Source organism: Lepisosteus oculatus, chromosome 10 (assembly GCF_040954835.1).
Source record: "Lepisosteus oculatus isolate fLepOcu1 chromosome 10, fLepOcu1.hap2, whole genome shotgun sequence".
NCBI classification, from domain to species: domain Eukaryota; kingdom Metazoa; phylum Chordata; class Actinopteri; order Semionotiformes; family Lepisosteidae; genus Lepisosteus; species Lepisosteus oculatus.
Window position 1 is genome coordinate 34,648,307 of NC_090705.1, and position 17,344 is coordinate 34,665,650.

A 17,344-nucleotide genomic window follows, 5' to 3' on the forward strand; every position below is an offset into this window, starting at 1 on the left:
TTCAATCGTTCAATCAGGCTCTCTGTTTAAGTCTGTTCTGAATGCCGAATCTCCACTCCGTTATTAGAGCTAAACCTTAAGAACCTCTTACAGTATAGATTATAACTTTGCTTTTTATCTTAAAACTCTGATTCTTTGTTCCTGAAATATATTCTCCCTTTTTTTTCCCCTTTTTTCTGCGCCGACTCGCCAGCCTCTTTTCTTTATTTCGGCTCAGAGCCATGCGCCCTTTTCTCTTGTTTCTTTCCGCTCACATTTTTACATTGTCCCGACCTCTAATCATCAGTCTGTGTTCAATCTGATACTAGCTCTCTGGTCATTCAGACAACCTCGGAAAGGGCTTTAAGTCCTGTGCCTGGGCTTCGACTGTAGCTCCGGCTGCAAAACCGTTTTTAACTTCTTTACTGCAGGACTACAGATGCAAAATAAAACATAAAAAATGAGCATACGAAGTACTGAAAAGAAAACATTTTTTTACCACTTATATTACTATTCTAACTAAATAACCTGTTTCTGATTGTTATCATTCATATATTTAATATTAAATTCTATGATGACACATGATCATGATTAAGTACATTAAAAATAATGTCTATATATAGAATTAGATTGCCTGCTGCCTTATTTTCAGTGTAAACCTATGTCCAAGTGTGTACGCTTGGACATAAATACTGTACAGTATATGAGGATATTCAACATAGAGAACAGTGCACTAAGGTGCATATTATAATCCTAATGAAATCTGTAATGAAATCTAAAATAAGTTAAGTTGAGTTTTAGAGAAGGAAGGAGAGATGGCCAATTATTATTGTACACTGTTTGGAAAACAGTGTTTTGTTTCTACAAAGTTATTAAGCAGTGCACTGTGGTGTTTCAGAGAATCCCCCAGGCGTGGCAGCGCCGACAGACCCATGCCCTTTACATCATGCCATGATTAAAAAGTTGACCATATTGTTTTTTTTTCCTTCAGCTTGGCTGTTTTCTTTTTAAGTTCTGTAATTCATCACACTGTAATGTCAATTTTGCGTAACAGATTGCTTTCAAATGGAGCCAGGTGAACTGATTCAAAACTGTTTAGCTACTGTAGGAAGCTTAGAAACACTAGAATGAACCAACAATCAAGCACTAGAGCTCAGCTTTTGTATATGAAATATATATGGTGCAAAATATATTGCTGTGTTAAACAGGTTAATCTACAGGCAACTCTAGGAAACATGTCATTGGCTTGGTCTCTATTGTATTTGATGGCCAGCTATTGCTAAACTATGTCTCTAATTCAGGTAATATGAAGGATTCCTTCTGATCTTTTTGCACTCTAATATTGCATTCATCCATAATATATTCCATTAAAGGAAGTGAGAAACCCATGCACTGTTGAGAATACATTTCAGACTATAAGGTGAACCAAATGAGCCATATGTACTGTATATGAATATATAGCTGCATTCATTCATATTTCCACACATAGTTTCTACAGTATACAATATGGCAGCTGATATGATGTGTGTAATGAAACATTCAACTGTTACTTTGGTAAAAGAAATACTTGCATTGTCCATTGAATTATTTTATCATCTCAATAGATATACTGTACAGGATATACTGTACCATATACTGTTTAATGTCTCTTTGTATTCAGTATGGACTCCTTATTTTTTGTGAGGGGAGCAATGATTATTTTTGGAGTGTGATGTGCGGGGCTTCAAACAAAATGTATTAATTTTCTGATGCCTGTCTTTCTGTTTTAAAATAAAACTGTATCACTCAAAGCTTAAGCAATGACTGAGGGAAAGGAGTACAACACCGACTTGAATGGAAGCTTGGATCCAGCCTGAGTACTGATTCCTGACACACAACTACAGTATCCTTGTACTCCTATTTCTACACCACAGTGCATCTCCATTATAGGACACGCCATTGTATTCTTAATGGCGCTCATTCATGAAATTAAGTGGCTTCATAACAAAGTCTCCCCTAGAACATATTAGTAATCAATTAGAAGAAGTTGTTTCAGAAGTACAGGGAAACAGTGAATTTATTAAAATCATAAAGAAAAAGAACAGCCTGAATAAATTGCAATAACACAATACAGTACCTCTAATCTGGGCCATACTTAGCAGTCTCCAGGGAAGCAGGAAATGATAAAATTATAGGGAGTAGTACTAAAAGCATTATGAGGTGAAAGTAGTTTTTTCCCTCCAGTTCTTCAGAGCGAATTTAATATGGTTTAATACAATCTATTATGAACACCACACCTTCATTTTGCTTAATTTACCCCCCCCCCCCTAGTCAGTAGTAGGATCTTGTTGGATAGGATGGTAGGCAGAAGAATCGGTTAATTGTCTGGAGGCTTCCTTAATGTACATGTCTTTTTGCCACACTACAACAGCTCCTCATTTGTCTCCTGGTTTGATGACAATATCATTCCTATTGCAGAGAGACTGTAGTGCCTGAGTTTCTCCCTGGGTGAGGTTAGACCTGTGTTTCCTGGGTGTGGAAAGGGTCTTGGGAACTTGAATGTTACATAGGTTAATAAAGTATTCAACTGGTAGAAAATGGCTGGAAAGAGGAGGCCAAGAACTCTGTTTAGGATTGATATTGTTAATGGGATCAGTGACTGGGTTGTTGTCTGCTACCATTGAGGAGTCGTCGTCAGCAAAATGAGCTTTGAGCCAAATCCTGCGGTAAAAATGGTTGAAGTCATATATTGTATATTCCCTAATTCCTGAGTAAAACTAATAGAGTAGCACAATGTGTTTAATCCCTTTCATTGATAGTTTCCATGATTAGTTATCATCATTACAGAAATCCACAGAAAATGCCATTTATTATAATGCTCTAAGTAAATGAAAGACGTGTTGAGTGTCAGAAAACACCAAACACTTACCAGAATATGACTTCTCTGTAAAACATTTGATGTTTTGACTTGAACAGTTACTGGACTGGAAAATAAGTTGCACAGTGTATAAAGTCATGTCCTATTAGCCATTAACAGACAAGATTTGGGGATTTTAATCAGATCATGAATAATGAATATTTTGAAAGGAATTAATAAAGTAAGACTCAAAATCAATGATCTTGGTATTTTGTGCATTCTCCATCAATGTATAATGATCTCAGATAACACAGAAATGGGATGTGAAATGTAGATGATAAAATTACATTTTACCCCCCAATATTCAACATTATTGACCTAAACAATATCTGAAATATAGTATATGTATAAAGGGTAGACATTTTCCATATAGTCTTCCTATAGTAGAATAACTCTTGTGGCAGAGCTTGCCTTTGAAACTGGTACACCATGTTGCTAAAAAGGATGGCCTCTAAGATTTCCCACGATAATACTCATGGCAGTAAAGATGGGTGTTGTTTGAACTACACTTTTGTGTAGAGGAATTACAGTACAAAGCCTGCCACACATACAATATTTGTAATATTACAATTTGTTCCAATGAGCATTGTTTTACTGTCCTAAAACTGAGTTTAGCATCAGTGAAAGGCCCATGTTAAGGTTGATGTTACGTGCCTGGACTTATTGAACATTTACTTTAGACATGCCATATGGGATAATCATTAAAACTGTCCTTCAACACAGTATTCAGTTCATTCAAACCAAATACATTCTCATTCTTTATTGCATCTATTGGAGCATGATAAAATGCATAGTTTAATTGGAATTCCTTGAATTTCACACCCCTGGGGTGTATCAAATCTGCCACTACCAAAATAAAATCTTTTGATTTATTAATCTAATTATTTCCCAAATTGATCTATTTTGTTTTCCTGATTTATATATTAACCTGATTGCCAAACAAAAGCTTGCTCCTGTATTTAACCAAAGAAAATGTGTTGTCTCCATGTATCTACTGGAACTCATTTTTCTCTTCGAATCTTTCTCTGCATTGAAGCAAAAGTTTGATCTTATTACTTGGTTTAGTGGATTAAATCTCATTTTGAAAATAAAAATCAGAGCACAGATGCTGACCTTTTTTCATTGTTACACTGTGCTTTTTCATTTGTTTAATAATCCACTTAGAATTTGTATGCAGCATTTTGTTAAGAGAAAACATTATTTTTTTTATCTGAGGCCCTTTGATTAGACTATAAAGGAATGTTGATGATAGTGGATGTTGATCTAACAAATGTGATTATGGAAAAAGCAAGGTCAGCAAATTAGAGGGCATCAATTAATAAGCCCAATTAGGCTCTCCATAATAAAAATCTTAAAATCATGAATACCTGAAAAAAACTCAGGTTGGGGTTTTCCATGCTAGAGTACTATTTCCATGCAGGTGTGTGGTTGTTGGTGGGGGATTTTCATGTGAAAGTCTGATATTTGAGGTTTTTCAACAAAATGTCCAAATACGTGTAGGTGCCGTTTTGTATCCTTAACATAGTTAGAAGTTTGGTTAGAAATGAATCAGTTTTTATTTGATGGGTCAATTAAAAAGTTTATTATATGCATTCTTCTCTAATATTGCTATTTTATCTGCTGCTATGATATGATGTATCATATTAAATATGTGTGTTTATTTGAATACTAGGGTCCGCTCCTTGTAATAAAGTAGTCAGCAGACACTAGTGTTTCTAGGGACATTCTACTGTGCATATGTAAGAAGAATACAAACTCATTGCTGTTTTATTCTGCAGTTTTGTTGTCAGTAAATAACCCCCTAACCCCACCCCTTTGTAGTCAATATCTTTTCTTGCCCTTATTGTGCCTGCTCTGCTGTCAGTTAAGGGCTTAAAATAGCTCTGGACTGATGTCACCACTTGCAGTGACAATGCAGAGCCAGCACAACAAATGAGATTACAATCAGCAGAGAATAGACACTCGTTCTGAAACTTCCAGGTGAAACGTCCAAGTATCCCTCATCCTGGTACTTTCAGGCTGGTTCTGGGGTTAGAGACTTTGAAAGTCCCACTGCTGTTTTAATTACAGTATAGTTGTACATTATTTTTTATTCCTGTAAGATTCCTTTTGTATGGTCGCAACAGTGTTTTAATACAGAATAAGAAAAACGTAAATAGTACTTGAGTTAACATTTTTACTGTATGTATTAATATTTACAGTACCTCAAAGCAAAAATCTTAGTATGGAACAAATGCTCTTTATATGTTATTACTTGCATTGAACTTATGAAAGATGACATTTGCTGTATGCAAATGTATTTTGTGGTGTTCTCTTTTCTCTTGTTGTTTGGTGTAAACCAAACTACATACTTTAAAATCTTAACTGGTAAATCTCTATAAAATCTTAAGTGGTAAATGATAAGTAATCAAGATTAATCACCTACAACAGACGAAACATGCCCTACAGGTGCTATTACTGTACTTTAAGAAGACTGCCAGAAATGCTGACTTTTTCTATTTGGTTTTGGAAACTCATTGTTAAAATTGTGGAAACAAGGCAACTCTTGGAAACATGACTGGGAAGCTTGTTTTATGCTCCCACAGCACTGTGGGTAAATAAGTGCCTCCTGTTTTTGGTTTTAAATACACTCCATTGTATATTGCACTTGTGCCCTTTGATTCATGTTTCATTATTCATTCTGGACACGGCCAGGACTTTTGATAGTGACTGGGATGTTGCTGACTGATGCACATTCTCTCCAGTCTTCCTTCACCTGTTTCCTCCTTGCCTGGCTACTGACTTATATAGGTAGAGCTTAGCACCTTCCATTTCTTGATGATTGAGTAGACAACACTTACAGAGATATTCAGACTTCAGTACTGTTTGTGTCTTTTTGGGATCTCTGCTTTGTGGTGACTTTTTCCCTGACTTTCTTTTCAAGTTCCATAATTTTCATGGTTGGTTACTTGCTTGAATTTCATTACTTAAACTAGGAATCTCACTTTATAAATTATAATAAATTATATTTGTTCATATGCATATAATAGCTCTGGTTTGTCTGAGTAAAACTGGTGTCATGAAGATGTATTAATCATGATTACTTCTAGGGCCCAAATATTTCTTCCTCTGCCATGGTAATGCTGTTTAGTAAAGAACTTTGTCCTTCTGCTTTCCATGGCTTGTTGTTGATGTCTTCCTTAGTCAACATCTGAGTGAAATTCGCCAGCAGCCATATCACCCTGCAACTCACAACTGGCAGCCCACTGAAGCTAACCAGGTGTGAGCCTGGTCAGTACCTGAATGGGAGACCTCCTGGGAAAAACTAAGGTTGCTTTGAGTGGCGTGTCCAGAAAAGCGCTATATAAGTGTAAGCAATTAAATAATTATTATATTTTCCCAAAAAGGAGGTCCTCATCTGTACAGGAGCTACTATTCTGTACTATTTATTTGCCTACAAACAACAATCTGAATAAGAAATTATGCATGCTGAAACAGTGCATATTTATGTCACTGTGAGGCACAGTGTTTGTGTTTCACTCTCCTGATGTTATAATCTTACTTAAGAATTCCACTGAGGACCTGAATCTACTGAAGTACTTTCAAAGTGTAATTCAAAGTGTTGGAGAAAGAATGGATGGAGGACATTTTCTACAGTACATGTAGACTGAGGTAAATCAAGGACAATGAACAACTGACATTGACCTCTCCTCCCCACTGATAGCTGATGTGTGGTGAGCGTTCTGGCCCACTGTGGATGCTGCACATTGGTGGTGGTGGAGGGGAGTCCCCATTATCTGTAAAGCACTTTGAGTGGAGTGTCCAGAAAACCGCTATATCAGTGTAAGCAATTATTATTATTATTATTATTATTATTATTATTATTATTATTATTAATTTTAATTATAAATTATAATTTGATACATTGACAATCTCCTTTTCAATGTCTAGACGCTTCCCAGTGGATAATTGTTGTTTTCTTAAATAAGATCTTAAATTCATAAAATGTCTCAATAAATAATACCCATGTTTAGGTCATACAAGTTAGTATAATATAAAACCGGTCAAAACCTTTGACTATGATGATAGCTTGTAAAACTCATTTGATTATTCAGGAAAGAGTAATATTTCTCATTATGCTTTTATAGAAATAGGTTCAACATGTATCAAACATTTTCTCGTTGCTAGTACCTATTACTCCAATTCCTGTACTAATACTCCTGTTAAAACTAGAATCAAATTGCGATTATATCTGTAATTAATAACTACAATTCCAATAATACACTGTGTAAATCTTACACTGAATTTTCCAGTGCTTACAATGTGTATGTTGTGCTCGCACTGTATTTTTTATGTAACTCATAATCTGCATGTTGCACTGCTTATTAATAAATAACAGGAGCTTCTCAAGTTCTTTACCATTTCTTTATTGTCAGCAATATAGCAGCCATCAAGGCTGTGTAACCAGAATAAACAGTGTAATTAATGGACATCTGTTTTAATTCCATTATTTTGCCATCACATATTTTCTTAAATGCAGTACTCATAGTGAGCACCAGTGACAGATGAAATGCCATTGTGATGCCACTGTCTGAAGGGCAGCGCTACAGTCTTCATTTGTATGTCACTGGGCTTTGAATTGATTCTTACACTAAAGACGTGGTTTGACATCTCATTGTTTATTTGACCCATGACCTTGTCAACTAGCCATCCACTTCAGCCACAGGGTTTCGGATGACAGCTTGGAAAAACTAGGGCCAACTGGGTTCACCTGCATCCCTGCAAGAATCTTAGGATATTTTGGCAGTAATTGGAATGTTGGTACATTGTAATGGTGTGATGACATACAAAATAACTTTAATGCATGATACAGCTGGATTATGTATTTTTACATCCCAAGTAATGCCTGGAGGAGTGTTAATAATAATAATAATTGCTTATACTTTATATAGTGCTTTTCTGGACACTCCACTCAAAGCGTTTTACAGGTAATGGGGACTCCCCTCCACCACCAATGTGCATAATCCACCTGGAACGCACCTGATGGGGATCATTTGGAGGCCATGATTAGTAAGGGCCAATGGGAAATTTGGCCAGGACACCGGGATTACATCCCTACTCTTTTCGAGAAACACCCTGGGATTTTTAATGACCACAGAGTGGTTTAAAATAGACTAGAAGCATACAAAATAGACTAGAAGCATACAAAATACAACACAGAGCATGGTCCTGTGCAAAGATTCAGGGTGTATCTTGCCTTGTACACATTGTATGCTGGGTTAGGCTCTGGCTCATTGCAGCCCTCTATTGGACTAAGTGGTTATTAAAACGATTCAATGAAGTTAGAATTTGATGGTTTAAAAAAACAACTTCATGTTAAAGGTTAACTTATTGCCAAATGGTACTTTTTTAAACAGGAATATGAAAAATATCAACAAGTTTTAGATTTTTCAGAATGATCCCTTTTAACATAGTATCAACTAAGCCAATGTAAACGAATTCAACCTATAGGGAGAGGTAATTAGAATTGAGCTGAAATTGTGGCAATCTAGTTAAATTCAGTCATTGCCTGTTTTGTCATGCACAGTTCTGCATGGAGTGCTATCACTTTATCTCTGTCTTTATGCGTGTGATCTGATAGCTCAGGGGGGAAAGAGGTGGCTATAAATAGCACAAAAGGCCACTGCGTGGTGTTCCACTAAAGCTTGTCTCTGATTCTATCTGGCAGTGTGGCACACAGCTCTGGGAAAGAGCCAGTAGGAAAGAGAGAGAGCCACGCTGAGACAGCATTAGGAAAGCCACCAGGAAATAGACCCCACTGAACAGAACCCAGGACATTTCTTATGATCTTTAAAAAGTGCTTTCGTTAATTGCAACTTAATTAAAAAATTAAACAACCCAGTTTGCCTTGATTAATCTCTCATTTACAGTATTTGAGCACGTTTTTCATGTTAGTAAATAGGCATTTCGTAGGTGAGTAGAAGTGTTTTGAAACGTCGGGGATGGATTTCTGTTGTGAAATGTTAAGGTTTATGTACTGTATGTTTGTGTTATTTGTGTAGAGAAAATATTTGATAAGTCAAATGTCTCTTCTAGCCATTAACAAACCATTACCTCAATTGATTGTCTTTGGACACCGTGTTCCTCGTGAAATTAAACTTTAATAGAGAATAAATATTACATACATCGGTTAATCCAGAAGCTAAGCACACCTTCAGTATCTCTTTGTATTAGAATTAACTCTAAAGAATGAGAGTCTGGGTGGAATAAAGATTCTTTGAATGATATAAATGTGTGGCTGGAATTGGATTCAGTTCGAATACCCAGGTGAAATACTTGGATGCTTTACCTTTTTGGTCATAATATATTGTCTCTTATGTTATTCTAACCCCTGATCTAAGATCTACAGATCCAAAGCCATGTAAATGAATACATCTCTCAGTTTTCCCTTTTTTTAAAACATACTTTAAATCATTTAAAAATGCAAAGTCAAGAAGACTTACAAATTGCAGCATAGCATAATGCAGTATCTAAAAATATGTACTGTTTTATTTGTCATTTTCAAATGACACTAAATTCAAATTCTTGTGCCTTTTTTGCCAGCTCTCTACTGCTGAAAATTTAAGGGAATGTCGGGACAGAAATTCCAAACATTATATTCCTTTGTAGTACACGGTACACTGAGATTTGCAGGGAGCTGTGATGTAAAAGATTAGCAAGGTCTGCAAAGGCAAAAGCTGGAAGCTATGGAGGTTATCTGCATATGCTTGATAAACATTTTATGCAAAAGGGTTTTGTATTTATGTTTTGTTATATTTTTGTTTTTTATTTGTTATTTCATTGTGTTGGTCTCGTATTCTATGTTCAATCATTTTGTGCATACATGGTCCCTACAAGCCCATAATACAGAAGATGTGAAGATAAAAAAAATACTTCCAGTTAAATTGTATTTAATAATAAGTTCACCATGGGAAAAAATAATAAAATTAAAGTAGGGACTGTGATATGTTGGACAGATGTCATTTTAATGAGATGCATGGAATTCCCCATTATTGTTGTAAATAAGTCACACAAAAAAGAAAAAAAAAGTCCCTCAGATTAATTGTCTGTGTACTGTAGCAAAAGGGGAGAAGAGAGCAACCCCATCCATTGTCTGGATGTTACAGAGGGAGAAGACTACAGTAACCTATTGCTGCCACTGCAGCTGCCAGGTTTTGACATGTAATGTCGAAGTAATGTAACCATTCAGATGGAATGATCCCATTTCTTTACTGAGACAGCAAATGCAGAATGCATAAAGCATCCAATGGGCTTTATAAGATGTACCAAACAGTACAAAAACATAAGACCTGAACTGTTTTTGATACAATATGCACTGCAGTAATCACCTAGTCAGAAAGGACAACCCAAATAATTGGCACCCTTTAAATAATGTATTCAGAAACTTGTAGATATCTTTTTGTAATAATTCATCTACTTCTGGACTTTGCTTTGGGTTATGTCCTACAAGGATCAAGTTCTCGTATATCAGTTGGTGTTGAGTTTATTAATGCGTGGTCTGTGCATTCTCTCTCGTTGGCCTTTGTGTTCACTGTATGCTCTAGTAAAATACATAATATGGTATCCTTGTGTGCTAAACATGTTTTTGTTTCAATAAAGTATTTAAGCATAACTACATTTGCAGTGCATTATTGTAAATAATGTACATGCTGCTGGCAGACATACTTTATAAATGTATGATGTCACAGAAATACTTAGTAAGATGTGGTTGTAGTTAATATACTGTAATAAACATAAAATTTTGTCATGTCCTGTAGATAATTTGACAGGACATACTGAAATAAGCGTGAGGGCTACATGTTAATTCATTTTAATGGCTAAAATAGATGTGTGTGACATCTCCTCTGACCCTCCTACAACCAAAAGCAGGTTTGATCATGGGTGGGACATGACATGCAGCATCTTGTAACCTCTGAGCTATCAATATAATTTAATCTATTGATGTAATCTATCAGTATTAGGTTTATTTTACATACAGTACATTTGTATTGTTCAATGCACAAACTGCAGCACACCCATTACAGACTTTCAGAGAACTGTATTGCAGTGTACCACCTTGAGCTGGATTCCACCCAGACGCACTACAGGCAGCGGTGAAAGTTCTGTTGTACCTTTGTCCAGCAATAGTAATGTGATGCACAGCGGTGGTGCTGGAGCTCACAAATCAGACACCTGAACGATATACAGTTTGTAACAGTGACTGTTCTGCACGGGTACTGACAACTGTATGAGTCAGCTACAGTATGGAGATACAGTACCACACTTAGCCAAAAAACCTTACTTTTTTATGTTGCTACTCATTAGGTTGAAAATGGTATGGATTTCTGTGCAGATTTCACTAATGGTGCTATCACATCTCGTACACCTTGGATTACTGCACATGGATTGATACTTACTGTATACTGTAGCATAAGCTACAGTCCTTGGGAAGGAAACAGTGGCATAAAAGCCTTAAGCTGCAGACACTTTTCCCATTACATCCAGGCAAGTATACAGTATCTTCTACTTTTGCCTGGTTGGTCTTTCTGCAGTAACTGACAGATGTCAGTTAGTGTTTGCTTATTTAACTTGAGCTGCTGCTGTCATTGTTTATAAGAGAGGACTAAATAATTTATTTTTCTTCGACAAGTCAGTTCTGCAACCCACATTTTTCTACACCTCTTATGCCTGATAAGCCGTAAACAGTACTCTTTCACATCTGCAGCAAAGCACAATTAAGTTCTGTATTTATTATTTAGGGTTTCCTAAACCATAATTAACGGTAATCTTAAAATACATTGCATTATTAGTTGTATCCAAAATTAGTGTTGAGGGTTATGATATGAGCCAGTAGTGCACTCAGTAACTGAACATTTATAATACATTTTCCTGATTGCATCACTGTATAAAATTGATTTCAAAATGCAGATCTGCTATTTTTGATTATGCTGTATAAGAATAATTTTGGCAAATATGCTTATAATACAACACCCTACAGTTTGGGCCGTTCTGTGGAGTTGGGACTCTGTAATGATTGAGACATCTTCAGAATAACCATTTCTGATCACTTTTCTATGCCCACATTTGAACATTTCAACAACAATTTTAAGTCAATTGTCTGTTGCAGTACATGCTTTCTTATACACAAGATCAAAAAATAAATCTGAGCTAGAGTCCTCTTGAATAAAATAAACATTTTCATTAAAGAGCAGGAATGAATAATAGTATTTTAGTCTAAAAGTGGGGTGTTTTGTAGTTATGCATGGGCCCATTGAAACACGTGGAAGAACTGTTAAATTGCCATTTTAATTCATTGAGTGAGACTAAAAGTATAGAGTACATTTTAACGAGATCTGAAAACTATTTCTAGGAATGTCACAAATCGCACTTGCAAAGGCAACACATCCAGTTTGACAGCTCTACACTTCCATTCAGTTTGTTCATGTGCCTGTTCATTCAGCAAGTCATTTGCCTTTCATTCACCAAATCATATGTGCAGTGAATAAGTACTTATTCACTGCATTTTCATTTATGCAGGATCACAAAAGACAAACCTTCTTCCATAGAATTGAGTAAAATCACGTAAATCAAGTAAACCCAGTGATTTTACATTGTTTTACATGGCCATACTGTACCAAGGATTTGCAGTTCAGCATTTATGATCTTATCTTGAATCTGTTTCCTTGAGGTAAAACATTTCTAAGATTTATGTCTGTATACAACATTTAAATCCAATTGTCAACACTCATTGAAATATTTGTCTTTTTACTTTTTTCAGTAAAACCTATAGATATCCCCCAGTTTCAAAGAAGGTGCATCTATTCAAAAGGAGGTTAAATACTGTAAATGAGCCTCTCAGAGCAGTGTGCTTTTTGATGTTCTTGCAGGCGATTTCTAACTTTCACACCCGAGTTTGTTATGCTCTTTTTATGCTGCAGTTTTCAAATTGTCAGCAGCAAATACTCTGCTGATATTCTGTGTATACAAATCTTTTTACTTACAGAGGGAATATTGTATTGCTGTAGCTTGCAATACAGAAACAGATTCCTCTGATTTATTTAAGCCATTAAAACATGAATGCATCACTTTGATCTTTTAAAGCTGACAGAAATTTAGTGATTTGTAGAAACAAGAAAGAATGCTGGCTTAAACTTTTAACCTGTGAAAACACTAGAGGATGTTAAGATGAGGAATCAATTAGAAATAACAGTTTGAGTTAATGAACTTCTTACATTGCTGTTCACATTGATGTTTATTTTTTTGAAATCTGAGTGCTTTACTGGGTAATGAGGTGTTCAGTTAGATTACCAGTAACCTTGAATTTTATGTAAGCTGTCACACTGATACAAAACTGCTAGTGCTAATTGAAGGTCTCAAACATCTGTTTTCAGCTACACACATCTGGATTGTTCCAGCTCATGTCTCAATTTCATCTTGACACTTTTTATGAGTTGTTGTCATGGTTATTTCTTCTGACTAGGGATCCAATCACAATATTTTTCCTTTGGCAAATTATGATCCATTGTGTATCCTTCCCAAGTTCATTTCAATGTCTTCTCTCTATACCATTCATAGCCTTTTCTGTCCTTTTCCTTTTCAACATGACATCATTATGTTCTGCCTTGGCCTGCTTGTGGTTGTTCTAAGAAAAATGTATGCAATCAGTTTGAATTTAGTGGTTCTGAATTGACATATCTTTGAAATTTGAAAAGAAAAAGTCAAGACCCTTTCTTTTGAAGCACAAAGGTGCTGTAGTTACTTCTTCAGATATTACTTTCTTCCTAAAGCACTCTTGTCCATTTTTTTATCACTTCCATCATCAGGTTTCCAGGTTTCCATCAGATTTGGGTAGAAATTAACTCCAATGTTGATAATTTAAAACTATTTTTTTCTAGACTCATACTACTAATTCCAAAACTTTCCCTTGAAAATAAACATGTATTAAACACCAAGTTAAGTTTTCTAAGTTTCAGACCTATTTTAGTGGTCACTTTGCACTGTTCTATAGTTTGTAATTGACATTTTTCTGCCTTGTGCACAAATGTAATGATGACAGTAGTCTCTTTTTTATTTGGTCTCCATTAATCTCACTCCACTGTCTTCCTAATCCTGTGCCCTGAAAATAGCTTCCTACTGTATATGACTACAGTTCTTTCAGTGCTAATTGTCTCTTCATCTTTGCCTTATTCTCCTGTTTACTTATTATACTTGTAAATGGTGCATAGGTTTTCCAGTTGCCTTGATTCCTGAAAACAGTTGCAGTATATAGAGATATATTTATATACAGTATAACCTATTGCTTTCTCCTAAGCATTGAATTCTTACATAGTGGCATCTCAGACACATTGACTCTTCTATTATTAGTCCTGTTTCTTGAAGATGGTCTGAGGTACTAAATTCCCCTCTTGAAACCTACTTGTGCACTTGGCTGGACAAGATCCAATTCTCCCCGTGGCCTTTTTGTGATCCCTTATGCATGACTTTGTAGATAAGAGGCGCGTAAGTGGTTTGTAATTCGTCTTTAGATCTTCTTTGTTTCCTTACCTGTGCCGATCTATTTCTACATAACCGTTCCATTCACCTTAAAAAAAAGTTATTAACTTTTTTAGCTGACAAAAGACGCAGAAAGCATAAAGAAACAAATACTTTAACATAAAGACAAAAAAAAACTTAAAAAAAAAATTTCAGTATCATATACTTGGCAGCGCTGGAAGTGGTGTTAGTGGGACCAGTAGAGGGTGCCCATCCTGCGGTCTGTGTTGGTCCTAATGCCCCGGTATAGTGCCAGGGACACTATACTGTAGTGGGCGCCATCTTTCGGAAGAGACATTAAACAGAGGTCCTGACTCTCAGTGGTCATTAAAGATCCCTGGGCATTTCTTGATGAGACCAGGAAGTCCGTTACCGTGGCCTCCAAATTGTCCCCATGTATGATTGGCTTGTATTTGTCCTGTGATGGACTGGTGCCCCGTCCAGGGCGTACCCTGCCTTGCGCTCGTTGCTTGCCGGGTAGGATCCGGCCTCCCGCGACACCGTATGGTATAAAGTGGTTTGGCAAATGACATGACACATGCTTGTCAGCATGCTGCCCTGGGGTTCAATTCCAGACCTGGGGTGCTATGTATTGATGTGGAATTTGCATGTTTACCCTGTATTTGTATGGGTTTCCTCCGGGTGCTTCAGTTTCCTGAGTTCAGTCCAAAGACATACTGGTTTGGTAATTAGCTTCTGGGAAAATTGGCCCTGGTTCAGTGCGTATCTGTTAATGACCCGAGATGGACTGGCATCCCATCCAGGGTGTACCTTGCCTTGTGGCTGTTGCTTGCTGGGAAAGGCTTATTCTCCCCTGCAACCATGAGTTGGATAAAGCGGTTAGAAATTGCATGGATGTCATTATAAATATTTTCATTATATCAGCAAATTTGAAAGTGAAGAAAAGGGAACATGCATTATTATAAAAAAAGAGCCAAACAGAAAAATATACTTTTTGATTGTTTTATGGTATTGATACATTCTGTTAAGCCTAGTGTGAAAATCCCCATTCTTTCCAAACGTTTTGTATAAGGCTGCAGTCATACAGTAAGTAAATGCAAAAAATGCACAAAACAAAGAGTTCAGGCACTAAAGCCTAAGGCTGAGTCATGTTTACTTTATTTTTTATTTGCTTGTTTTATATTGATTTTGGATAAAGGAATATACCTCAGTGTGCTGACAAAGTGAATATATTGCTTTTTCACTAACTGTATTTGAATTGACTTGGAGGAATTGTGAAAACCTGCTTTTCTGTCTTTGTTTTTAAAAGCACATGAACACCATGTCTATGATTTAAAGCAAAATAGAAATAAAGGAAGAATTGAAATTGCTTAGCTGGCTATAGCTATAAAGGAATTTATTATTGTTGCCTGTGTGCTGTAGTGTGTAGATTATTTTATAAAATATAAGATCACTGCTTTAGAGGCTGAATTATAGTTTTCCAATATGATTTACTAGATATGACTTCTATCAAGTGAAGACCATTACTTCCATAATTGGAACTAAAACAATATATACGTAGTAGTTGTAGTAGTGTTTTTCTTCTTTTATCACTGTGGGTATAAGCTTCCGTTCTTGAGCTTCTGGAAGTGGGTGGGTTTGTAGATTTCAAACTTTGGAAAGCTTTTCATTCTGTTTTCGGAAGTCTTCAATGTCGTCCATACTGTTATCAGAATCTGGACCATCTATTAAGACAGTTCCTCTAAATGTGGCTTTTATAGATTACATAGCATGTTCCTGCGTCATGCTGTGAATACTTGCCCACTGAGTTGCCAAATTCCGATTAGTAGCTCTGATGCAGGGTGGCAGGCCAGTGTCTAAAAGACAGGGTTTTGAGTTCTAAGAGAGCAGGGAATAATAATGGAGGAGATTGGTGTGAAGGTGAATTGGAGCGAGAGAGCAAGCACACAGCAGCCTCTGGCAGTCTACAAACTGGGCTGGTTGGCAAGAAGGAGTTCTGAATGCTGCAAACATGACTGGTGGCCTAATGGAACCCATGCTGTTAAACTGTGTGATTCATGAGAGTCCTCTGTGTGACATTCCCAGCTATCTGTGAGACAAAGTGGTCTCTAATTGCTATAATGACCTCCATATCAACCCTTCATCTGATTCTTGCCTTACTTGAATTGTTTGTCTTCTTAGTTACCCCTCCTATACCTCTTCAGGGTATCTGTACTTAGCATGCATTTGAGTCTAGATAAATCACTTTTTTTGGTGATTAAAACTTAATTAGAGAAGCCACTTAGGAATTGTTTTGTGATCCAGAGCCACCAAACACATGAGCTCACTTATTACTTTGGCTATACCAGAAATTCTGTTTTTTTTATTGCTGCTTAATAATCTGATTGATGTTTTTGGTGTTATAGCACTTTATGTGCATGGGAAGAAATTGCTACTACTTTAGGAAAGTGAATATTTGTACCTGAAACAAAATGTAGGTGAAAATCAAAACCCTTCTCTGGTTCATCGATGACTTTAATATAGCATACATTTTGATTTGATATACAGTATTTCTACTTTGTAAAAGCTTGAAAAAGCTGAAAAAAACCTCACGCTAACTGTACTAATGCTACTAAGAACCAAATACTTTATCAGCAAAATCTTTACTGAATGACTGCTACTGTATATGGTGTTCTCAGAAGTCTTCAATGAATATCATCTAGTTAAAATCAGTTTTTGCAGGACCCCTTTCTAGTTCATAGAGTACAAGTGAAATAAAAATACAGTAACTCACATGTACAGTATAATGGTTTTGATAGTGAAAGTGTTTTTTCATTTCCGAAATATGCCATCTTATAAAGCTGCTATACACAATACATTCATAATTTAGTCTGTCAGGCTTTTGGCAACAGCTGATACATCTTGCTATCTGAACGGTTTTGTGTAAGAGGACAACTGTGTGCGAGTGTACAGTACACA

General features: G+C 36.2%; 1 protein-coding gene across 4 annotated transcripts in view; it reads left to right on the forward strand.

Annotated features, from left to right (window-relative positions):
• Positions 1-17,344, forward strand: part of trappc9 (trafficking protein particle complex subunit 9) — a 665,954-nt gene that overhangs the window by 590,291 nt on the left and 58,319 nt on the right. The gene's annotated exons all lie outside the window — the stretch shown is intronic.